This window comes from Engystomops pustulosus, chromosome 8 (assembly GCF_040894005.1).
Source record: "Engystomops pustulosus chromosome 8, aEngPut4.maternal, whole genome shotgun sequence".
Classification (NCBI taxonomy): domain Eukaryota; kingdom Metazoa; phylum Chordata; class Amphibia; order Anura; family Leptodactylidae; genus Engystomops; species Engystomops pustulosus.
Window position 1 is genome coordinate 113152824 of NC_092418.1, and position 26820 is coordinate 113179643.

The window sequence follows — 26820 nt, forward strand, 5'->3', positions numbered from 1 at the left end:
GCAGCAGAAGACCACACCGGGTGCCACTCCTTTCAGCTAAGAACAGGAAACTGAGGCTACAATTTGCACAAGCTCATCGAAATTGGACAGTAGAAGATTGGAAAAACGTTGCCTGGTCTGATGAGTCTCGATTTCTGCTGCGACATTCGGATGGTAGGGTCAGAATTTGGCGTCAACAACATGAAAGCATGGATCCATCCTGCCTTGTATCAGCGGCTCAGGCTGGTGGTGGTGGTGTCATGGATCCATCCTGCCTTGTATCAGTGGGTCAGGCTGGTGGTGGTGGTGTCATGGATCCCTCCTGCCTTGTATCAGCGGGTCAGGCTGGTGCTGGTGGTGTCATGGATCCATCCTGCCTTGTATCAGCGGGTCAGGCTGGTGGTGGTGTCATGGATCCATCCTGCCTTGTATCAGCGGGTCAGGCTGGTGGTGGTGGTGTCATGGATCCATCCTGCCTTGTATCAGCGGGTCAGGCTGGTGGTGGTGGTGTCATGGATCCATCCTGCCTTGTATCAGCGGGTCAGGCTGGTGGTGGTGGTGTCATGGATCCATCCTGCCTTGTATCAGCGGCTCAGGCTGGTGGTGGTGGTGCCATGGATCCATCCTGCCTTGTATCAGCGGGTCAGGCTGGTGGTGGTGGTGTCATGGATCCATCCTGCCTTGTATCAGCGGGTCAGGCTGGTGGTGGTGTCATGGATCCATCCTGTCTTGTATCAGCGGGTCAGGCTGGTGGTGGTGGTGTCATGGATCCATCCTGCCTTGTATCAGCGGCTCAGGCTGGTGGTGGTGGTGTCATGGATCCATCCTGCCTTGTATCAGCGGGTCAGGCTGGTGGTGGTGTCATGGATCCATCCTGCCTTGTATCAGCGGCTCAGGCTGGTGGTGGTGGTGTCATGGATCCATCCTGCCTTGTATCAGCGGGTCAGGCTGGTGGTGGTGGTGTCATGGATCCATCCTGCCTTGTATCAGCGGGTCAGGCTGGTGGTGGTGGTGTCATGGATCCATCCTGCCTTGTATCAGCGGGTCAGGCTGGTGCTGGTGGTGTCATGGATCCATCCTGCCTTGTATCAGCGGGTCAGGCTGGTGGTGGTGGTGGTGTCATGGATCCATCCTGCCTTGTATCAGCGGGTCAGGCTGGTGGTGGTGGTGTCATGGATCCATCCTGCCTTGTATCAGCGGCTCAGGCTGGTGGTGGTGGTGTCATGGATCCATCCTGCCTTGTATCAGCGGGTCAGGCTGGTGGTGGTGGTGTCATGGATCCATCCTGCCTTGTATCAGCGGCTCAGGCTGGTGGTGGTGGTGTCATGGATCCATCCTGCCTTGTATCAGCGGCTCAGGCTGGTGGTGGTGGTGTCATGGATCCATCCTGCCTTGTATCAGGGGGTCAGGCTGGTGGTGGTGGTGTCATGGTGTCTTTGGGCCCCTTGGTACAACGCCACAGCCTACCTGAGTATTGTTGCTGAGCATGTCCATCCCTTTATGAGCACAATGTCCCCTGTAACATCTGATGGCTACTTTCAGCAGGATAATGCGCCATGTCATAAAGCTGGAAGTATCTCAGACTGGTTTCTTGAACATGACAATGAGGTCACTGGACACAAATGGCTCCACAGTCACCAGATCTCAATCCAATAGAGCATCTTTGGGATGTGGTGGAACGGGAGATTCGCATCATGGATGTGCAGCCGACAAATCTGCGGCAACTGTGTGATGCCATCATGTCACTATGGAGCAAAATCTCTGAGGAGCTTCCAGCACCTTGTTGTATCTATGCCACGAAGAATTGAGGCAGTTCTGAAGGCAAAAGGGGGTCCAACCCGTTACTAGCATGGTGTACCTAATAAAGTGGCCGGTGAGTGTATGTATGTGTTAATAAATGTTAATGAAGTGAAATGGCACAGATATTCAGAAGAGAAACAGATTGTGTTATTTAGAGCCTGATTTTTTTTTTCTTGTTTTTTTTAGTGAACTTTAGATTTACCTGTGTGTCTGCTAGGATTGTGCATATGCGAGCCATAGGTTGTACCTTTCTACAAAATGATTAAAAGCGTGCTGATGGCACATATATTATCTACCGCAGCCTGTGCACTGTAACAGCATGATTGTTACACCGGTGATATTAGGTGATTGGGTAGGAGGAGGACCCCTTACCTGTGTTTTTACACCATATATACATAACATCAGTTCTCTCAGTAGGGGGTAATATGTGGTGCCAGGAGGGAGGCTGTTGTCTATCCAGCAGAGAGAAATATACTTAGGACACTTCTCCCTCCCGGGGGAAATGGAGCTTCATATTTTTCTGCTTTATAAAGTACCATAGATTCACTACTGGGAAAAATAATACTTTATATCCCGTGCAGAGCCAAAGGAGAATCCACAAATGGCACTAGAGAAAGAGAATCCCTATGTGGTTCTTTTATCCAAACCACTGCCCTAGAGGTAGGTATATACGCTACAAATCCTTCCGGTGGGCGACAGCATGGACTGGCATGGGATGTTCTTACCCCGCACCTGCGCACTACCTAGATCAGGGATTTTCAATCTTTTTTTGAGCCGCGGCACACTTTTTATACTTAGAAAATCCTGGGGCACACCACCAACAAAAATAGCACAAAATGACACTAAAACAGTCTTTTTATACATATAGTTAATAATATAGATTCTAAATGTACTTTACTCACTCGGTGTGAAACCTGGGCCTGCTCCGATAAACACAAAAGGGATATCCTGGCAGGAATGGTGGAAAGACGCACACAAAGCTCTTCCTCAACAGTTCTCAGTTTCTCCCTGTTTTAAGTATATGGTGCTGATTATTACGTGGCTCATATACTGCAAAATAAAGGGGTTCAATGAGAAGTACTAAGGCCATGAGGTACAAGTGCCAGCTCATATACTTAGCATATGAGCTGGTACTTGTAGTACTCCAGCCTCATGACTATAGTACTTCTCATTTTACATTTCCCATTGTTATATGCAGTATACTGCTGGAGTACTACAAGTACCAGCTCGTATGCTGAGTATTCTGCCGACAGTTCATATACCCAGACAAAAGCTCATATAGTCAGCATTATTGGCGGGCAAATGCAAGAGTCTCTCTGCTCTCAGGATGATGCGCCGGCCTCGGTGACGTCATTTTGTCGCACAAGGTTCAAAGCTTGCGCATGTGTTATTGTACACGTCTCCTACATTGTAAGAAGTGACAGCGCATTGCCAGGAAACAAAACACAGGGGGGCACCATAGCTTGGGGAACTTTCCCCGCGGCACACCCGACCATGTGTCGCGGCACACTGGTTGAAAATCACTGACCAAGATCATGCATATGTTCAACTTCAACATTTGGATGGTTTTCCCCCCTCTAACCTCAACAACACCTAACCAGAGAGAGGGTCCGGCTCCAGAGACAGGAAAACCAGGACTTAAAACTCAGTACCTCCTTCCGCCTCCAGTGGTGTCCTGTCCCTGGTGGGAGACCCAGAAGAACCTCAATGAGGTTCTTAGACTGGTGCATGTCATAGTAGAGGGGGAGCTGTTGTCCTGATGTACTCCAGTGAGGTAGCAGCCTTCCCCGGAGAGGCTATCCTCAGTCGGGTGATGCCTTGGGGGGGGGGGGGGAGTGCTGGCGGATTGCAGTGTTGGAAAGTGGTCCCTGGTGCAGGCTCACACTGATGCGGGACCTTATATGACAGCGCCCAACCGTGTCTCTTTGTTGGTGGCTGGATGCCACGTTCCTGCCTCCTTTCCGGCGTGAATATATAAATTGCATGGCTTTTCTTTAGAGCACATGATTGTTGGCATGTTATATAACACCAGGCCTTAGTAACCTTTGGAATCCGGCTAACAAGATATTTCCTCTAGCAGAATCAAACCAATCCTCCCTTTTGACCATCTTCATTAGGGCGAAGGAAAACAAAGAAGCCGATTTCCTGGGTCGTCGCCTTCTAAGCCCAGGAGAATGGTGCTTGGGGAGAGAAGTTTTTCACTTGATAACAAACTGATGGCGTCTTCCAGTTTTGTTCACAAATCGGAAGAACAGGCAGGTCTGTTCTCTGAACCCAAGAGGTGTGGACAAATTGTCAGTGAGATAGGACTGCAGCCTATCTTATGCCTTTCCTCCGTTAGCAATCCTTCCAAGGGTTCTAAGGAAGACTTGTCTGGATCAGGACATAGAGATATTCATAGCCCTCTTTTGGCCCAAACAAACACGGTTATCCATATCAGACCCCTGATACTTCCAGAGACTCCCAACCTTCTGTCCCAGGGCAAAGTATTCAATCCACAAGTGGAAAAACTCCACTTGATGACCTGGAATTGGAGAGGCTGATTTTAACAGGGAAGCGGCTCTCGGGAAAGGTGATCAATATGATACAAAAAAGCAGGAAATTGGTGACATCCAAGATCTATTTTAGGATTTGGAAAGCATTGTATAGGTACTGTCAGAATCCAGAGCCAGACCAGGTTCACCCTAAAATAGCTATTATATTAGACGTCCTACAAGAGTGATTGGACAAAAGTCAAAACCTAAGGGTCCAGATTTCTGCCCTTAGTTCCCTATTTGAAAATCCTTAGCCTCCCATCCCTGGGTAGTCGGGTTATTAATTTTAGGATATTACTTTAGTGTTAAATCAAATAATTAAGCGGTTTTCTTGGTGGCGATCACTTCTGTCCGCAGAATAGGGGAATAGCCCTATTCCCTGATCCAACTTTTCATCCAAAAGTGGCCTGAGTGGATCCTCTCTCTGGTTGGGTGCTGTTGTGGTTCAAGGAAACAGAATTACTGGTGCATAATTTACAGATTTTGCGCAGAATGACACCAGTGAGGAGCCGCCTGCGTGATACATAGACGCACGAAAAATCTCCCCCCTGTTGATAATGTTTGACCTAATGTACACTCATGAAGACGGGTCTCCAAAAAGTTTGTATCCCAACATTTAAATTTAATAAAAAAATAAATAAATGTTGCAAACAATTTCCAAATAATGTCTATATTTCTGGGTTCATATATATATATATTATATATATTATATACGATAGGAAAATACAAGCAGCACACAAGACGTCTTAAGCAGGTGGATGCAGGCAACACAGGACTGGGCCTTAAGTCCCCCAAATAGAGATATGAAGAAAACGTGCAGCACTCCGTTTGTGGTCAAAAAAGTTTAAAGTGGTCCTTTTATTCCATCACATATAACAATAGCGACGTTTCGGCTCAAGAGAGCTTGAAAAAGGCTTTCTTGAGCCGAAACGTCGCTATTGTTATATGTGATGGAATAAAAGGACCACTTTAAACTTTTTTGACCACAAACGGAGTGCTGCACGTTTTCTTCATATAACTATATATATATATATATATATATTTCTCCCCAGTTTTGCAGTAATTGGCGCGGCCACACAAGTCTCTAGCTGAATACATTAAGCGGCAGAGATACAGTGTTGAAGCGCCAGTCATTTGCTTTAAATTAAACCTTTTCCCTGCATATAAATTAAGGGTTAATCAATACATGTATCAGAGATCCCGGGGCACGACTAATGACCATAAATATCACTCTGCGGAGTTATTTACCGGCAGGTGAGAATCGCTGCCTCCTCTACTTATCTGCCTTTGTTTTTGCTTGTTTTAACGATCAGGACTCAGAATAGATTAGTGAGGGGGGGAAGCTCCCACTTCTTACAGAATCAAAAGAGAATCACCAGATTAAACATAGAGAAAATGAGTCTGGAAAATAATGATGAGATTTTCTGCATTTCCACTTTAATAAGTTTATGAAATTGCGATTCTAGACACGGAGACTGGTGATGGGAATGCATGTGGCCACACAATCAGCTGGGCTTTATCATGAGATAATCGCATAACACCTCTAGTCATCAGTGATGGAGCCTGGCAGTGTTCCGTTCCCATGCAGCTCCTCCTCAGGCAGGATTGAGCATTACATCGTTTCTATTTCATTGTAATACACATGGTCCACTGAACGGATGTTTAGGGTCCTACAGAACGTGAGCTCTTGTTTTGTAGACACTTGAATTTTCTAGATGAAGGCCGTACAGAGAAGTCGCCGTCTTTAATAGGGTATGTAAAATGTGTCTTTCTTAAAGGGGCGTTCCATTATTTTTTATTATGTGAATTTTGTGCCTTTGCTGGGAATCGCATAAAGTTCAGTATTACTTAAAGGGGTATTCCGGCAATATGAACGTCTGATACAAAAACCCATGATGCTATAAATAAATGTATATAACAAAACTCAATGTCATTAGTTACAAAATGGAGCTTAGATTTTATGAATCACAAAATTTTATGGCTTCTCTAAAGAAGGTGAAGTTATAACCAAGATGGCCGCCTCTGGAAACTACGAGTCCCACGATCCTTTAGTTCTCAGTAACTCTTCCCTCTTATTTTCTGCCCCCCCCCCCCCAGTGATGATGTAACAGACTGTCCTGCTCTGTTACCATAGTAATGATGTGTAACTGCCATCACAGCACATCACCACAACAGTGGCCATACTGGATGCACTGCAGCCAACCGACTACAATCAAACCTAGTGATCACATGACCTACCCAGGCAGCTGCAGGACATGTGATGTGGACATGTGACCAGTGGCATCTTCTGTCTTGTGTCTGCTCCTTGCGGAGAAAATTAACGGACTGTTTAAAGGGCCAGTAGCATTTTTATTCTTCATTACAGTCTATGTCCACAACATTTTTTGCTAAGGGGAGCAAAATTTTATATAACAACTACCGTATTTTTCAGACTATAAGGCACACTAAAAATCCTTTGATTTTCTCAGAAATCAACGTCCAGTGCGCCTCATATATGAACCGTACTTACAGACAACAGCTGCCTTGAACTGTGCACAGGTCTGCCACCTGCTGGTCATTCATCCTTATAATCAGGTGCGCCTTATATATGAACTTAGACGGTTTAGCAGGCATTTATTAATGGTGCGCCTTATAGTCCGAAAAATACTGTAATTACATTTTAGCTTAAATTTTACCGACTCATTTGTATATGAATTATGCTGGTTCCTGGAATACCCCTTTAATCCTATGGGTTGCAACTTTTTTTTGTTCATTTTTGCTCCCCACTTTAAAAATCTATAGCTTTTTTAATTTTTCCATGTAAAGAGCTGTAGGTGGGGTTATTTTCTGCATGACAAATTAGTACTTCTTAGTGACAGTATGTCAATCCTGGTTCTTATGAGAATCCAACATTTTTAAAATCCAATTGTCACAGAGACAAAAAATAATTTGACTGGGGTTACAATGATAAAATATACAGTTCCGACTTACATACAAATGCAAGTTAAGAACAAACTTACAGATCCTATCTTGTATGTAACTCGGGGACTACTTTTGTTAATAACTGAAAACTTATTTTACTTTAAATTCTTTAAAAATCAGACAATCTGACTTTCCGGATTTGTTTTCTGATTTTGTCTCTGATTTTTGTCTCTGAGGTTCTATCTACAATGAAAATTACGGACCCCTCTCATATTGTTACATGGGAGAACTTGTACAGTTGATGGCTGACTAAATACTTTTTTTTTTCCCCCACTGTAGATGGGGCTGAGAGATTCAATCATTTTTAACTTCTATAACCTGGTACAATGACCAGATTTTATTGTAATTAATTTTTTTATTTTTATTTTTTAGCCCAATGAATCGCTTATTCATGTGTAGCAATGGAGTCGCATAAAGAAAACAATTTTTGCATATGAGTTGGAAGCGAACAGTGAAATCTAATTCTGGCAAACGCTCGGGTTTTCTTTTTTTTTTTTTTGGCAGCTTCTCTTGAAGTTGATAATTATCATTACGTATAATTATTATGAGTTATATATTTTGTACCGCAAGACGGATAGACGCCGTTTAATTGTCAAGAACTAAAATTAATGGATGAGAGATTTGAAAATGAATAACGAAAATCTCGAATCTTGAGAGTAATTAAAGGGGTTTTCCCACGTCTAGCATTGTGTATTCATTTGATATGCTATAAATATCTGATTGATGGGTAAGTGACTGTCTAAGACCCCTGCTAATCTCAGCAATGAGCATTCCCAACCCGCTGTAATATGTAGTGCATCTGCACTGAGCCACACTGTATGTGGCCCCAATGATTAAAAGATAAACATTTACAGACGGTCCCCTACTTAAGGACACCCGACTTACAGACGACCACTAGTTACAGACCGACCGTTCTGCCCACTGGTAACCTCTCTGGATGTGACTATAGTCCCAGGCTGCAATGATCAGCTGTAAAGTATCTGTAATGAAGCTTTATTGATAATCCTTGGTCCCATTAGAGCAAAAAATTTGGAAACTCCAATTGTTAGAACTACAATTTTAAAATATACAGTTTTTTAAGAACAAACCTATCGACCCTATCTTGTACGTAACCCGGGGTCTGCCTGTACTTAAGAGCGGAGATGAATGGACCCGATAGATGGGTTTGCTGTTTGTGTGTGGCCGTCTGACCTAGACATATTGCCATATTGGCAGCCAAACAGTCCCCCTGGTCTAGCCATATTAGCCATAGCTAGTTGCTATAGCAATTTGCCAGATTGGCTTTACAGCCGCCAATCCGGGAGTATGTCTGGTTCAGATAACTGAGCCTGACCGTCAGTGGTATAACAAATAAGAGAAATTACCTCAATCCTTTCTTCCGGTCCATTGTGGCTCTTCACGACTCTTGACTGATTGCCTTTGTTGGTATAAAGAGACTCAGCGTTGGCGTCCTGTTTGGAGCGGGGACACCCTATAAACCAATGCAGATGGCCGATTGAGCAGTTGTGTTCAGTAGACACCACCTCACAACTGCGCCTCTGTATAGTGACCTAGGCTGGTAGCGGGAAGCGGTTCTGTGCTGGATCAGAAGATAAGTTCAGGGTAAGTAGAAGTTTGGTCTTATTTTTGCATCACATGGGGCCAATAATAAACAAAACCCCTTTGAAATTACCGTATTCACACTATATTGGATGTGGGCATTAACATCAGTCACATGAACATAAAGTGCCCTACATGTGAGCGCTGTACTTCTTTCTCTTTTATCTTGTATGGATGTGCGGGAAGTTGATGTTTTGAATCTTGTGATTGGAGCTCTGGTTGTGCCTCCACACAAATGCTCAGGGCAGCTCTCAGAAGGAAAGAAACCAGACTGACAGGTGGAGGTTGATATCAAGTCTGGGCAATATTGGGGAAATCCACCCCTGGGAGCCACCTCCCAACACACAGCCTGTTGATTCCCTCCAAAGACCTTTCCAAGTCTTTAAAGGTGCTGATCATTCCTGAGGTCTTCACTGACTACCTGGTTCTAAGCAATCCTGACGTTTTTACAGACCACCTGGTTCTGAGCCATCCTTAGGTCTTCACTGACTACCTGGTTCTGAGCCATCCTTTGGTCTTCACTGACTACCTGGTTCTGAGCCCATCCTTAGGTCTTCACTGACTACCTGGTTCTGAGCCCATCCTTTTGTCTTCACTGACTACCTGGTTCTGAGCCATCCTTAGGTCTTCACTGACTACCTGGTTCTGAGCCCATCCTTTGGTCTTGACTGACTACCTGGTTCTGAGCCATCCTTAGGTCTTCACTGACTACCTGGTTCTGAGCCCATCCTTTGGTCTTCACTGACTACCTGGTTCTGAGCCATCCTTAGGTCTTCACTGACTACCTGGTTCTGAGCCCATCCTTTGGTCTTCACTGACTACCTGGTTCTGAGCCCATCCTTTGGTCTTCACTGACTACCTGGTTCTGAGCCCATCCTTTTGTCTTCACTGACTACCTGGTTCTGAGCCCATCCTTTGGTCTTCACTGACTACCTGGTTCTGAGCCCATCCTTTGGTCTTCACTGACTACCTGGTTCTGAGCCCATCCTTTGGTCTTCACTGACTACCTGGTTCTGAGCCCATCCTTTTGTCTTCACTGACTACCTGGTTCTGAGCCCATCCTTTGGTCTTCACTGACTACCTGGTTCTGAGCCCATCCTTTTGTCTTCACTGACTACCTGGTTCTGAGCCCATCCTTTTGTCTTCACTGACTACCTGGTTCTGAGCCCATCCTTTTGTCTTCACTGACTACCTGGTTCTGAGCCCATCCTTTGGTCTTCACTGACTACCTGGTTCTGAGCCCATCCTTTGGTCTTCACTGACTACCTGGTTCTGAGCCCATCCTTTGGTCTTCACTGGCTACCTGGTTCTAAGCCCATCCTTTGGTCTTCACTGGCTACCTGGTTCTGAGCCCATCCTTTGGTCTTCACTGGCTACCTGGTTCTGAGCCCATCCTTTGGTCTTCACTGGCTACCTGGTTCTGAGCTATCCTGAGGTTTTTGGTATGCGAATGGTTGAGCGTTGCTCATAAATTACAAACACTCCCTTCACTTATGCTTTTATGCAGGAAATTGATGTTTCTGGTTATTGGAGCTCTGCTTGTGCCTCCAGCCGAATGCTCAGAGCCGCACTTAGAAGGGAAGAAACTACACTTAGAAGAGGAGAGTGATACCAGGTCTGGGCAATGCAGAGTCGCACCAAGCCGAGGACAAGGAGGATGGCGGGCCGGTGTACTTGTATACCACCACTGTGTTGGGCACCACCCAAAGTTGTGTGGGATGTATTTTAGGGAAATCCACCCTTGGGAAGCTCCTCCCAACCTATTGAGTCCCGATTTTCTAGAACTTCCATTGTAAACTTGCCATTAGTGGTGAACCCCTTTAATTAAAATAATAATGATCTAACACTAGTGAATGATGTTGTGAGCTCTAGGTCTCAGACTTTCTTCAGGTTTCTGGCTCCCCCTTTGTCCTGCCCTACGCCGGCTCTTCCTCCACATTTCCTCACCTGTCCGTTCTACTTGGTTTATGGATTAGTAGAGCTCTCTCGTCTCATAAATCACTTCCATGAATCCAGACGTTGCGCGGTGGCAGCTGAAGACCTTTCTGGAGATCGATTTAAGAATAACCCAGAGCTGGTTGTCTTGTTTTTAGCCGAAATATAAATATCAAGTCGCTGAAGTAATAATTCTGTTTCTTCGACGCATTCATTGATTTCCTTTATTAAAAGTGTGATGTCATTTATTGACATGGGAGAAGACAGCTGCTTCTGTTATAAAATGCGGACACAGACGTTATTGGATCTGATCGAGGTCGCCCTCGCGCATCTCAATAGGTATGGTGCACTTCATATTGATCAAGAAAACAGGGTTTAAAAGTCGAATTTTGTTGAATGATAGCTCCAGAAATTAATATACAGGCAGTCCCCTACTTAAGGACACTCGACTTATGGACGACCCCTCTGCCCACTGTGACCTCTGGTGACCTCTCTTGTGACCTCTACTTTAGTCCTAGACTGCAGTGATCAGCTGTAAGGTGTCTGTAATGAAGTTTTATTGATAATCCTTGGTCCCATTACAACAAAAAATGTTGATAATCCAATTGTCACTTGACCAAAAAAATTGTCTGGAGTTAGAATTATAAAATATACAGTTCCGACTTAGATACAAATTCAACTTAAGAACAAACCTATGGAACCTATCTTGTATGCACCTATATTGGTTATTATGATTTTTTGAAGGGTCCTTTAAAGACCTCCACAGACCATGCAGCCAGTGTTATCTATTGTCCCTTTAAAGATTTGTAATCGTATCTATGTGTATGTTAGTAGCTGCAGGACTGTGAAAAACACACAGTATTCCAGGTTTTTAACTTCTCCAAGTACATTTGAACTGTGTATTGAGTTGCTCTACAATGACTACTTTTTGCTTTAATTAAAAGTTTTAGTTGGATACAATGGCAGTCACTCAAAGTAGAGAGAAACTGTGGAGCAGCCAGTTGTGCAGAACGTAGAGCGTTAGTAGTGTTAGGAGGCTCCTCGCTTAGGATGGCGCAATCCTGAATTATGATTGTCTTTGCAGTCTAACTTCCATTCGCCACCACCAGATCACTGATCACCATGGGTTTTCTTCAAGTGATCAGCTTTTTTTTAAAGGGCGGAGCAGCAGCACTGCAGGGACCACCACTTACACTTTGTAGAATAATAGCGTCACTTTCATTCATCATGTAGCCAGTTTGTCGCTTAATGCCATTCACCTAAATGCACTACCAAATCTCTTATTGATTGCCTATCGGCCTTGTTCCAATTCGTGGTCCCCAGTCTTTGTTTTTCCTTATTTAAGTTTAGTTCAGGGTCTTCATTCATTTATCTTGAGGTCTTCACTGACTACTTGGTTCTGAGCTATCCGGAGGTCTTTGCTGACTACCTAATACCGAGTGTTCCAGAGGTCTTCACGGGTTCCTGGCTCTGAGTGTTTCTGGAGTCTTCAGTGACCATCTGTTTCTGAGAGTTCTGAGGTCTTCAGTAACTACCTGATTCTGAGGGTCTCTGAGGTCTACAGCGACTACCTGGTCTTCAGGTGCTACCTGATTCTGAGCTTTCCTGAAGTCTTGGGTTCTGATCTAATTTCTGGGATCCTCCAGTATTTTGACCTTCTTATTTCTCTTTGGCATAACTTCCTCTCTCCCCGTGTTCTTCCTCCATCTCTTCATGTATACTTGATTCTGGAGAGTGGCTTGCTCACTGGAGCTATCAGATGTTATCCGATGGGTCCAACGGATATAGAAAGGAAGTAAAAACCAAGAGAAACAGGAGGCGCTGACCTCGTGAAATATGTTTGGCACACGTGGGGAATAAAAGTCGGCAGTATCGCCGCTCACTTTATTGCATGAGTGGTAACGCATGTATAGTTGCTGCAGCCGGTGGTCTCCTGGAGTCAAAAATCCCAATCCAGAGTGTGGGATTGTAGAGATTCAAGCGTTCATGCCTGACAAAGGCTCTTGTACAGAGCCGAAACGCGTCTAGCATTTTATTTATATTTTATATCGTATGAATGAAGTATCATCTTTGGAACTTTACCTGTTGGTTCCTTGAAGACACGCTTAGCGCCTAGTCGATCTCCGCTCCCTACCTCTGGGTTTTGTTCCTCCCTCCACCTCTTCGCGGTCTGTCGTGATCTAGGGATCTCCTTTTTATGCCAGAGGATACCATTTGTCTTCACTTCTTATTCCTTTTGAAGGATCCATTTTCTGTTGGCGAGAAACATGACCTCCATTCCCTCACGTCTGTATTGCAGGTTTATTATACTGATGGAATATACTGCATCATGTATTGTGGCCACCAATGTCACCCCCATGTCCCAACAATCTGCAAACTGTATAATGGAGGAATCAGTCACAGCCAGTAGAAAGATGTCTGCCCTTATGTACTTCATGTACTGCATCATGTTTTCATAAACGCTCTTATCAATGGCCGACACGGCGCCGTCCTTCATCGCTGCTGTCACTGAATGTTTGATAGATCAATCTGTATCATAAGCAGCTGTTGTCGGCGAGGAGCTGAGATAAAATATATATCTCCATCAATATAAAAATCAGCATGGAGCCCAAGATGATGTTGATCTAATCACTGCTATGCAAGCAGCGCTCCGGTAACGGGAATATTTAGCCAATTACGTTCCTGGCAGAGCCCCAAGTCTCTGCTGCAGAAAGCTGTTAGTTTACGAGTTTGTCGGGGGCTCGTTTTCTTTTCACTTCTGTACTTTTCTTCAACTACGAGGACGTTACATAATCAGAAGCCCTATAATAAATACACGCCGGCTTGTGTGCGAAACGCAGGAGACGATATCAAGCAAACTATGGGGAGGCTTAACGTCGTGCCCAAGTGTCACTCACAAGAGCCTTGTCGAGAGCAATAAACGCGCTCCAGTTATTTCTGATTTCAGAAACGTGGAGCGCTACAGATATTGTCTCTGCCTTGATGTGTTATCTTAATGATTTCTATGACTCCTGTATTTCAGCCTGGCAAATGGCTAATGACTAAAAACCGAATAAAAACTCCTTTAACCGTTCAGAGCCATAAGAATTTTAGCATTTTTTTCCCGTTTCGCCTCACAGCAGCATCAGAATTTTCTTTAGGTAGAGGTGAATGACCTTGTTTTTTGTGGGATAGGTTGTGAGATTTTACAATAAAATATTATTTATAATAATATATTATATATATATATATAGCCTATGGTGAAATTCCACACATTATTTCAGAATTTTTGACATGGCTGCTGTTCCAGGACAGAACAATCACCCATATTGGATTTCAACATGTCTGGTCTTATGTTTTTACGGGTGGGCTGGCACCGCCTGTGCCAATCTGATGGACAAACAAGTGCCTTAAATTAAAAATATTTATTTTCTAACAGAAAGCATAGATCTTAAAAATTGTGAGGAACTGATACCCAAAATTTTTTTTAGGTAAAAGCTAAACACAGTGGGGGAAATTTAGCAAAAGTGTGATCAAAACTGTTCTACTTCCTCATGGAAAGTAAACCGAGCTCAACTTTCTATTGCCCACAATTTAGCAGTTTATAAATTGAAAACTGAGCTCTAATTGGTTGCCATGACCACCTAAAATGGCTACAAAGTTTATAGAAGTACAATTTTTTTTTGCATTCAATGCAGATTTTGCAATGATTAGACACCATCTCGACTTGATTGATCTGCCTTTGATCAACCCTATGATGCTTCAGCACAGAATCACATGAACTGAAGAACATGAACTTTCAGATGGAAAGAAACGGCTGAATAAGGAAAAGATTCCTTAATATAGGAAAATAATAAAAAAAAATAAAACAAAATACATAAATATTTCTGTGAGTGCTTCTTCAATGTGCATTTAAGCAGATGGCTCTTTTACTGAGCGGTGATAAAAATCTCCGGCTTCGGATACTGCCTGCTCCAGATTCTTCTGCTCAGCGTGAGAAGGTTCTCGATCCGTCTATCTTTCAGCTGCGCGCATATATAACAGACCCGGCGCTGTTTGTGGTCGGAGAGGAGAGTTTGAGCAGGTGCTTCCTCCGCCAGTGAGATTGTCGCTGGATCGGTGGCATTCGCAACAATAAAGGGGAGAAAAAAGGACTTTTAAGTGGCCACAAAAATAAAATAATTTTTATTCTACAACTTGCTGTAAAACCCATCAAGATCTGGCTGCACCATATAGAATGGGGAATGTCTCACAACCAAAATGTAGGTTAAGCCAGAGTAATCCAAGGCCCTTCTCCCTCCCGGATGAAATCAATGAGGTGGCGGAGGGATGGCGTGCCGCTGTGCGTTTGGCCGCGTTTCCTTATTATCGCTCCCTCTCTGTGCCGCATCCCTCTCACGCTGTTCTTAAATGTGTTTGTGTCCCAGACTAGCGTCGAGTACTGCTGCAGTGACCCATTTAAACCCCCTTGGGGTGTCTTTCAAGTCGTATCGCAAGCTGGAGATGGCACCTCTGTAGTCTCGTCTTACACTGCAGATAATCACTGAAACTCGAGCTCCTCGCGTGCCGCCGAAATGAAGGTCAAGGCCGGAGGAGAAGCAATAAAAGGAGATTTAAATAAATCACACCTCCAGCATTGATATCATAACCTGGGTGATAAAATGCTGTGCAAGGAATAGTGACAAGGGAAGACTCTCATCCTGCACTAGACGAGAAGGAGCCGCTGTGGAAGTGCTAAACCAAAAATTCCAGAAGATTTCTTGCGTGCCATTGATCTATCCTTAACCTGCTCTTATTCTTCACCGGTCCCGTGGATAATTTCCTTTAGTTAGATGGTCAAGTGATAAAGGTGTCATCATTGAGATGTTATCCGGACATATTGATGAATTGGTGAATGCCCCTAGCAACTAGAACATTTTTATGATTGGATAAGAGGGTATCTCCTGACCAATCAAAGCCATTGCTAGTTACCAGAGGCGTCGGATTTGGGAGCCAATCCAGCAATATGTCCGGGTCAGGAGGCCGAACCCTACCATTGGGTCCACTCATATCTGTTCATGAACTCAAACGCTTTGGCTAGACGCTCCCTACCATTCCCATCTTTACAGCAGCACAGGCCATTAAGCTTGGTCACAAGTTTGTGCTAATATGTTGTTTTTGGAAAGCGTGGGGTGAGAATTTCGGCTCAAAACCCAGTCTATGCAAAATTTGGTAACTGTAAACGTGACGGTGCAGATTCCTTTAGCGTAGACACACACACACATACATCCGGCTTTATATATTAGATCATGTGATCCTACGCAACCAGTCTGCAGTTTTGAAAGAGATCACAGGCCATTCAGAACGGCATCACATGATCCTTTTTTGACTCTTTAGGGTCATGTGGTACACCCTGTGCCTCTACAAGAAAGTCTATTCCCAGCTCATTTTATTGTACTTTTGGTGACGTTTTAGTGAAAGTAATTTTATCAAATGATATTTCTCTATGGATGTTATCCTTATCCTATGTATTTAATATAGCTGTCATAGCATCTCACTCACTACCACTAAAATCCATCCTGATAAACCAGGGACATCACGCATAGATCCAGGCACCGGGACTGTGGTATCTTCTGTTAGTTATTCATGGTCTCCATCCTTCTAAAATCAACTTTTATGATTAGGCTAATGAGCCCTCTTGGGGGTGTTACCAGAGTCCCTCCGTGCCACAGCTTTGCACAGCACTTCTCCATCTGCTGTAGTGCGATTACATGAGACAGAGGGAGTTTCGGCACCATGGGGGAGGCAGAAATTCTCCTTCCACATTGTAAAAGCCTGTGAAGCTTCTGCTCAGAGTGGCAGTGGTAACACCCCAGTTGCACAATTTTTAACTATGATATTCGTACAAATATAACAAATATAAGACGATTACCATAGTCACAGATCTATAAACAAGTGTCCCTGGTTTATCATGATTGATTTTGATGCTAGATTTCATTTAAACAAATGGCAGCGATGGGTGTGGCACGGGACACGGGGAGCCCCAAGGGAGGTAAGTACAGGTTTATATTTTCCTCTCCATCCCACAAGTAAAGTTTTTATTAATGTCGGACAACCCCTTTAAGGCTGATATGTGGCTATAAAATGCTGCCCCACGATGTGCAGATGTTGGTTTTCTTGGGTGTATGTGTCATGACATGGTCTGCACAGATGTGCCCATCCTGACAGTCACACATACCTCATCCGCTACAGACCGGCATCTCGGGGGGAGGGGGGGAGGACATGTCGCTCCTTATTTCTGTCAGGAGCCTTCACTTGTCTCCTGTGCGCAGTCTCTTTGTGGCAGCGAGCTCAGGATGGATTAAAGTGATTTCTGGAAGCTCGAAGATTAATTTAATAAGAAGAGTTGGATCTGGAGGATCCTGAGAGTCGTCGCAGCTCTCTAGACTGAAGCTTAGAACAGTATTGTAATTCAGATGATGAGACACTTAATACCGTGATACAAGGGGTGTAAAAGTGCAGTATATCTCCACCTCCATCATCCTCACTAATCCTGACTCTGATATGGGTACAGTAACCTCTGAGGTGCATCTGGAACCTTCCCTACACCGACTGTATGACAGATGTGCTTCATGTAAAAGTCATGGCATGAATCATACCTCAATTTAACCTCCTACAATTCCCGAAAGAGGAATTTTTGAATATAGTGTTAAAGGGGCTTTCAGTTTTCTGCTTAAAACCTTTCAAGCTATTTTTTATGCAGAAATTGAAAAGAGCAGGTGTAAATTGTAAAATACCTTCTAAAAAATCTCTGTGTCTTTTTATGCTCCTTCTTTCTCCTCTAGCGAGCAGTGTATCTGAACTCCAGTACACGGCACAGAGCGAGGGAAAGACAGATAAAAATGAACTCCTTCCATACTATTTCTTTTGATAATTCTACCTCTGTATTCGCTTCCTTTATCTCTAAGCTGTCAGTGGTTACTGGAGAGAAAGCTGATAAACTGCTTAAATGTGGAAGAAAGGCAGAGGGAAAAGAAGGACACAGGAACAGATTTCTGTAACAAAGGATATCACAACGTTCATTATTGTCAACTGCGCTTATGAATTTTGTTAACGGTTTATTGATGCATTAAAAAGATTCTGCCAGTGGGCAGAATGAACCTCTTTATACCTCTCCTCTCTGATCGGTGTGACTTGCTATGGACAATGAGGATTAACAGATAATCAACCAGGATCCCAGCGTTGGAACATCTTGGATTCATGTATCCATATTTTAAACATAGTCACAGTTCTCATATGGCAAAGAGAGGGGTGGAGTTGGCTTTTTGGGGCCCCAAGCCTAAAATTAACCTATAGTTGCCTACCTCGGTGCTCCCGGTGTCCCGCTCCGCCACCTATCGCCTCTGTACCTCTGTTAGTTTACATAGGGATGGAAGGTGCCTTGCCCCAAATAGGGGCACGGCAGTGATGGACGGCGGTGCAGGACACCGAAAGTGCCAAGGGGGGCAAGTATATAATTTTATTTAATTTTTTTTTCAACCCCACAAACCCACTAGTAAAATTTTTGTTGCCGGTCAACCCCTTTAATATTTTCTGCTGTTCTTGCTCCGTGTTTGTTTCTCTGCCACATGTTTGAGCCGTTTCCAGGATAGTAGTGACATCCTATAAGAAATTTTTTTTTTTTTTCAATGTCAATATGGATTGGTTACAGCTGGGCCAAGCCTGTTTGCAGCAAGTTATGAGTTAAACAGCAATATATGTTAATTGTGAGCGTGCATTAAGATTATGTCACTTGTTCCTTTAAGAACGGCTCGGGGGGGGGAGACCATCTCTGCAGCTGTGTTGCTCAATTGATCGCGCTCCCCAGGGGTTTGTCGCTATTTGAAATGCACGCGGCTCCTTGATCCCCGAACCCGGGAAAATCATGTTGTTACTAAAAACAAATTGATTGATAAATGGAAAATTGTTTTATTTCCTTACTTAATTGTTTTAACCTTTTTTTGAGGAATCGGTTCCTGCACCTGCCTTAAACATATCAATTATTATTACCTGCAAGATGCGAACAATTTGTCTTTGTTTTTTTTGCGATTAACTTTTGGGCTGCCAAGTGTAGACGTGAAGTGACACTGGAGGAGAAAACCTTTCTGTGTGCTCTGCTGTGACTTATGGTTCTTAAGTTACCAGAGGACTCCACCAAATGTGGCCTTTTCTTGTAGTCAACATTCAGAAATCAAAATTTTACATGAAAACTGATTTTCAACCTACGTTTTGGGGGTGTTAAAGTTTGAATGCGGTTTTATACCTTCGGCAAGTAATTGATATTGTTTGCGTAATAAAATGTTACACAGTTTTTCTTCACAGTAGAGCACTTATTTAGTATGTTACAATCTGAAGCTATGCTGATTAGACTCTATACTGTCAGATGGGTGGTCCTGGGCCTGGGCAACGGTCGCAGATAGATAGAAAACTCCAACTTTGCTGGAATCAGGAAGCAGTTGAGGTGAAAGATTTTTCTTTAATTTGTGGGGTTGGACACTTAACAAAGAGAACTATGGACAGCTGATCCCAACCGCTGAGAAAAACCTTTAAGGGGAACCTTAAATTAACCAACAATAACTAAACATATCTTTTAAAACTGCAGTACAACTATCCCTATATTGTTCTTTGCCATGCCTGCAAAGTTCCACAGTCCGTTCATAAAGTTGACTCCAGCTCAGTCGAACCTCCAGCTTTTCCAGGGGCATGCTTTCTCTTCAGACGAGTCAATAATATCATTCCACCCGCCCTCAGGTATGAGAGAGTTGCTGAAGATGAAATCATTCACCCCTGCCTCAGGAATTCTCTTCAGTGAGTCAATCATCGCTGTCATTTCTTGGTAAGGAGGAAATGACGTAGCTGAGCCGAGTCAACTGGTCTTAAGCTAAAAACACGGCTGAACTAGAAGAACTGAATATACTGGACTCGCTGCACACATTAAAGACGATGATTGGACTCACATGGGTTCATTTGAATAGATTGTCAACTTTATGAGCAATATATGCAAATGAACCCATGTGAGTCCAATCATAGTCTTTCATGCTGTGAGTCCAGTATATTCAGTTCTTCCAGTTCAGCCGTATTTACAGCTTAAGAGCAGTTGACTCGGCTCAGCTACATCATTTCCCCCTTACCAAGAAATGAGAGCAATGGTTGCATCACTGAAGATAATTGCTGAGGCAGGGGTGAATGATTTTTCTTCAGCAACTCTCACATCATTCCACCCGCCCTCAGGAATGAATCTGAGACGATTTGACTCGTCTGAAGAGAAAGCATGCCCCTAGAAAAGCTGGAGGTTTGACAGAGCTGGAATAACATGAGTAAACTTTTTAAACGGACTGTGGAACTTTACAGGCATGTGGAGGAACGATATAGGGATAGTTGTACTTCTAGAAGTTTTCAAAGATATGTTTAGTTTGTGTGGGTTAGTATGACTGACAGGTTCCCTTTAAAGAGAAGCACTTAAGTAATTTCTTGTCAGTTTTCTGTCCTCAATTATTCCTCCTGGAATTGATAAACAATCTGAGCTATACCATTTCCTTGTCAGTAGGTTGTATGAGAAGCTCTCGGCTCTGACTGGGCCAGTGTCTTATGGAATGAACTTCCTTCACTTCCTATACAAAATCTTTTGTTTCTGTCCCCCAGTCCCTGTTATTTGTCGCATATTACCAGGCCATTCACATGCGGTTCGGAAATAATTAGTCTTTATCTTGGAATACTGTTCCCTGGGATAATAGGTCTGAGGCCTTTCAGGGGTTAAACAACTAATTGGCTCCTCGTTTTGCACAAGATGCCGGGCTTGTAAGTTATGTGTTAGCCGAGGTCTCCTGCACATTTGGTGCCCTTTTTTTTCCCCCTCCTCGAGTTGATGTAAGGTCAGAAAATAACAGCTGGGTCTGTGTTGCGGCACCCAGGAAAATAGATTTATACTGGGAGAACGACATAAAGCATGGCGCTAATTGCCCCATTAAGCCGTGACTTTACCAGAGACAGCCCACATTTACGCTTTGTTAGAAATAAATAAAAAAAAAGCCAACGCAAATGCCAGTTGCAAACGTAAATTGACATTTTATATTTTTTTTTTCCAATTTTTTTTTTTTTTTTTTTTTTTTTTTAGCCGGAGAGAGAGACTGCAGAAAAGCTCATGCATCATTTTCTATGGCTTATCGCCGACAACTCAACTTCTTTCCACTCTCTGGATTTCGGCAATTTTCGTCTCGTTAGCTAAGTGTTTCGTCGGCTTTTTCTTCTCCTCTGGAAACGCGGGCGACCTGGCTGGGAAAATATCTTGTGTTGTAACGTTATGAAGTATTAGCTGCAGGCAAGCGGCTAATGCCTTGGGTACAAGGGCTTTACGCTGAGATTGTGACAGATTATTGGGATCCGGGGGTGAAATCCGGTTTGCATTACTTGATTCCTAATTGTCGTGTAGGAGAGAGAGACGAAGGAGTCGTTTGTTTCAGGCGGAAGTATAGTGATACATTTTTGTGTTAGGATTTTTTTTTTATATTTGATCCGGAAAACCCGTTTTGAATGGTTAATTTCTGCCATTGAACTGCAAACTACAACTCCCATCAAGCCCAGCTCTGAAGGGATGTGATTTGGGACACCTTCTAAGAGCATGATGGTCTAAGTCAGTGATGGCGAACCTATGGCACGGGTGCCAGAGGTGGCACTCAGAGGCCTTTCTGTGGGCACCCAGGCCTTCACCCCAGGACTGAGTTCACCAAACAGGAACAAATCCATGAAACCTCCTACTGGACTTCCCATTATTCCTGTACAGAGAGACCCTGGTGAGAAGCTACAATGAGAGTCTGAATTTGCCCTCCCTCTTTCAACTGTATTGGTGCCCTCAGGTGGCGGATACAATTGAAAGATGTGGAAGAAAAGGTAGCTATAAGTTACTGCTTAAAATGGCACGTTGGCTCTTCACGGTAAATAAGTGGGTTTTGGTTGTAGTTTGGGCACTCGTTCTATAAAAGGTTCGCCATCACTGGTCTAAGTGCCCCCCACCCAGTATTCACCCTTTAGCCTTTAGTGGGGTCTACAAGGTTGCTAGCTCTTGGGGTAGTCCAGATCCGGAGATGCCAGAGCATAGTACACGAGAGACGGCAAGAAAAGCAATGAGAGGGTAAGCCAAAGCCATGGCAGGTTGTGTTACTACATAATGGTAATCCAGGAGATCATGCCACAGTCTGGCTGATAGTCAGAGATCACGACAAGAAGTCGGGTAACACAAACAGAGGGCAAACTATTGCAGACAAAATTATAGAACAGTAAAGACTCTGGACTTATTTCTCAGTTACCTTCCAATCAGAAAGTTCCCTTAAAGGAAATCTCTCCCATCACAATCCATCCTGATAAACCAGGGACATTACTCATAGATCCCGGCCCCGGGACTGTGGGATCTTCTCATATTAGTTATCCATGGCCTCTTTCCTTCTAACATCAACTTTTATAATTATGCTAAAGAAGGGCTCTGGGTAGTGTTACCAGAGCCCCTCCATGCTGTAGCTTTATAGCCTGTTATACTGTTCAGGATCACGTCTTACCCATCCCCCTGATACCTCCGCATCTCTCCCTCCCCCGGCCTGTTTTGATCTCCGGCAGCAGCAGTGAAAGTTTCAGCACCCAGTAGGAGTGAAGATGTAGCCTTGAGGTGCTCTGGTAACACCCTTGGCTTAGTCTTGCGTAAAAACTTGCAAACTAAAGTTTTTCAATATAACACAATATAAATGCCCCCCCAATGTGTCTATAGGCACGTCTCATCACTGTATGTCGCACCTATGGGATTCCAATTTTTGTCACAGTCATAGCCAGATCCTATCCTATTCTTGTATAGGAGCGCCTATGCTTTTTCAGAGATCTCCCATTGATAGAAAATTCCTTTAAGTGTCACTGTATAGTTTGCCTTTACGAAACCCCCTAACATCTACAATTTACACGTCTCCAGGTTTTATTCCACTTAATTGGGGTTATGGGATAGAAGCTGCGCAGGTTTCCCTCCTCCTCCACTGATTACTCTGTTTGTTCGGAGGTGACTGCTGAGCCCCCCACTCATGAATATGGAATTAGCTGGGGAAGCGCGCCCGATTGGCCGGCTCGCTGGAATATTTTCTGCCGCGTCGGCTATATTTGGATTCATCCTGTCACTTCCGATGGAAAGATAATTATTGGCATCCAGTTGTTGCTGACACAATTTCCGACCAGGTTTAGGTGCTAAATGTAGGTAGTTGAGTGACATAAGGAGGTTTTCAGCGCAGTTTCTCGGAGGTAGAGGGAGGGAAAAAAATATAAAATCCTCTAGGCACACGCATCGGAGAAGGATAATTTCGCTGAATTATGCTAAATAGCGGAATATATTTAAAACTCCTTTCTGCGGTCGGTAAGTTCTGATTCGCCGTCTGCTCTATAATAAGCCTCGGCCCCAACACGCGATGATATTGACTTATTAAAAATCTATGCAGCCGGAGACCTTTCCCGTAACCTTTATTATGGAGAGGCATCAGCTAAACAAATGTTATGCCGTGACCCCAGCGCCACCGCCTTATATTTAATCTGTGACGAGGAGACTTTTCACTTCTTTATAATTTCATTTCCACATCGACGGCTTCTTCTCCTTCTTCTTTGACTTCTCCATTGCTGATCTGTTTTCCTACATTTTAAAGGGATTTTATCAGCTCCCACGGCACTCCATCTTCCATTTTCGAGAAAATTCCTTTGGAAAAAAAAAACTTCATGCAAGGGGCGGGGCTGTACCTGACAATCTCTTTTCTTCTAAATTTGCCCCATTTTTTAGGGGGCACTAATCCCTGTTTAGCAGCCAAGCCCTAGATCAGTGGTGGCGAATCTGTGGTGCGGATGCCAGAGGTGGAATTCGGAGCTGTCGCTGTGGGCACCCTCTCCATCACCCCAGAGATTGCCAGACAGGATTAAAGTCCTCCTCCTGCAGTCCCAGGAAGTTCTGCGTGCTGTGCTATTTTAAAGCAATACATCCTAAACTATATGGGACTACAGGAGGGGCAGGAAGGTGTGGACAGACCTGTGTCATCCTTGGAACTCCTGCTCCGTGACCTGCAAATTTTCTTGTTCAGTGGAATCTGAATGGGAGCTACAATGATAATCCAAATGTCTTTGCCTTCTTTCTAGTGTAGTGTTGTCCACAGGACACTGATAGGTTTAAATTGCCAAGCTGGCACTTTACAATATATAAGTGGGTTTTCATTGTAGTTTGTGCACTTAATCTCTAGAAGGTTTACAACCACTGCCCTGGAGTGACAAAAACACATGAAAATGGGTGTACCATAAGGCTGGCCTGTCCTTATGACACAGAGGAGCTCATTTGCATAAATATAACAGGTGAATTTCCCAGAAGTATAATTATAGATGTAACCCAGTGACTGCACCAGCAGCAGAATAGCGAGTGCAGCTCTGGGGTATAATGCAGGATGTAACTCAGGATCAGTACAGGATAAGTAATGTCATGTATGTACACAGTGACTGCACCAGCAGCAGAATAGCGAGTGCAGCTCTGGGGTATAATGCAGGATGTAACTCAGGATCAGTACAGGATAAGTAATGTCATGTATGTACACAGTGACTGCACCAGCAGCAGAATAGTGAGTGCAGCTCTGGAGTATAATACAGGATGTAACTCAGGATCAGTACAGGATAAGTAATGTCATGTATGTACACAGTGACTGCACCAGCAGCAGAATAGTGAGTGCAGCTCTGGGGTATAATACAGGATGTAACTCAGGATCAGTACAGGATAAGTAATGTCATGTATGTACACAGTGACTGCACCAGCAGCAGAATAGTGAGTGCAGCTCTGGGGTATAATACAGGATGTAACTCGGGATCAGTACAGGATAAGTAATGTCATGTATGTACACAGTGACTGCACCAGCAGCAGAATAGTGAGTGCAGCTCTGGGGTATAATACAGGATGTAACTCGGGATCAGTACAGGATAAGTAATGTCATGTATGTACACAGTGACTGCACCAGCAGCAGAATAGTGAGTGCAGCTCTGGGGTATAATACAGGATGTAACTCGGGATCAGTACAGGATAAGTAATGTCATGTATGTACACAGTGACTGCACCAACAGCAGAATAGTAAGTGCAGTTCTGGAGTATAATACAGGATGTAACTCAGGATCAGTACAGGATAAGTAATGTCATGTATGTACACAGTGACTGCACCAGCAGCAGAATAGTGAGTGCAGCTCTGGGGTATAATACAGGATGTAACTCAGGATCAGTACAGGATAAGTAATGTCATGTATGTACACAGTGACTGCACCAGCAGCAGAATAGTGAGTGCAGCTCTGGGATATAATACAGGATGTAACTCAGGATCAGTACAGGATAAGTAATGTCATGTATGTACACAGTGACTGCACCAGCAGCAGAATAGTGAGTGCAGCTCTGGAGTATAATACAGGATGTAACTCAGGATCAGTACAGGATAAGTAATGTCATGTATATACACAGTGACTGCACCAGCAGCAGAATAGTGAGTGCAGCTCTGGAGTATAATACAGGATGTAACTCAGGATCAGTACAGGATAAGTAATGTCATGTATGTACACAGTGACTGCACCAGCAGCAGAATAGTGAGTGCAGCTCTGGAGTATAATACAGGATGTAACTCAGGATCAGTACAGGATCAGTAATGTCATGTATGTACACAGTGACTGCACCAGCAGCAGAATAGTGAGTGCAGCTCTGGAGTATAATACAGGATGTAACTCAGGATCACTACAGGATAAGTAATGTCATGTATGTACACAGTGACTGCACCAGCAGCAGAACAGTGAGTGCAGCTCTGGGGTATAATACAGGATGTAACTCAGGATCAGTACAGGATAAGTAATGTCATGTATGTACACAGTGACTGCACCACCAGCAGAATAGTGAGTGCAGCTCTGGGGTAAAATACAGGAGGTCAAAACACCTTATTGTAGGCAGTGTTATGTATTCATGTACTGTGTATATGCAGCAGCAAAATTGACCTCAGCAAGGAGCACATACTGTATTTGTGTAGATTTGTGTACCCTAGCGCTACAATGTGTATATTTGTGACAAATATGTAAATAACAAAGAAGATCATTTAGTGTCTTTGTGTATACATCTACCTGTTATGGGGTGATTGATTTTCCGTGCTTTCAGTTTATATTCAGGCAATAAAACTCCATCAAAAATACCTGGATAATGATATATGGAAGGATTCACAGAACACAATACATTATATCATTATTGATAAATCTATAGCTGCACATGTGTGACCGCTCATCACGGATCCCTTCCAGGGTTTGTGTTGCTGTTTTTGCTGCACTTTTTTCATGTACGATTCCCGCAGGCAGGTTGTTTCCCTTTAATTATCAGGAGCGAGAAGGAATTTGTAAGAGCAGAAATTAGAGACTTCTCTCTCTCACGTATAAGATCATTAGAGTAAGATTACTCCATAGTGAGAGCATCGAGAATCATCGCTGTGTCTGTCCTCCTGGTCATCAGGTATTAGCAGGTAATGTCACGCGGTGTAATGGATGCCCGCTGCATGTAACACAAGCCGAGCAGTGGGCGACTCACCAAGGTGTGAACACTCCTTAATAAATTAACACATTCTGCATTCTGGCCTCTTGTTGCTTTGAGTGTTAATGATTGATATAAAATGTAATAACTTAAATAAATATATTGTTTTATATATTGTAGAGTGTCTAATGGGGTGTATGTGTATGTGTATATATATATATATATATATATATATATATATATATATATATATATATATAATAATTTATTTTGGTAAGTGACCATACCTTATATTTAGTTCTTAATTTTTAATCCAGGGGCATTAACTCCTAGATCCTGTCACAGTTAGTGGTCATCTTTTTATATATTTGATATCAATGGCCTCTTTCCTTCCAAAATCTATTTTTAAAATTATGCTAATGAGTGGGAAGGAATCTGGTGGGAGGGGGGGGGGCGCCTTACCAGATCCCCTTACTTGCT

The 26820-nt window shown here is 43.6% G+C and overlaps 1 protein-coding gene and 1 long non-coding RNA gene across 5 annotated transcripts in view; one reads left to right on the forward strand and one right to left on the reverse strand.

The window, feature by feature from the left end:
- Window positions 1–8787, reverse strand: part of LOC140075878 (uncharacterized) — a 46184-nt gene extending 37397 nt beyond the window's left edge. The window contains exon 1 of the long non-coding RNA XR_011849477.1: window positions 8639–8787. This is a non-coding gene — a long non-coding RNA (uncharacterized lncRNA). The remainder of the gene's footprint in view (window positions 1–8638) is intronic.
- ZRANB3 (zinc finger RANBP2-type containing 3) overlaps window positions 1–26820 on the forward strand; it is a 184215-nt gene that overhangs the window by 48180 nt on the left and 109215 nt on the right. The gene's annotated exons all lie outside the window — the stretch shown is intronic.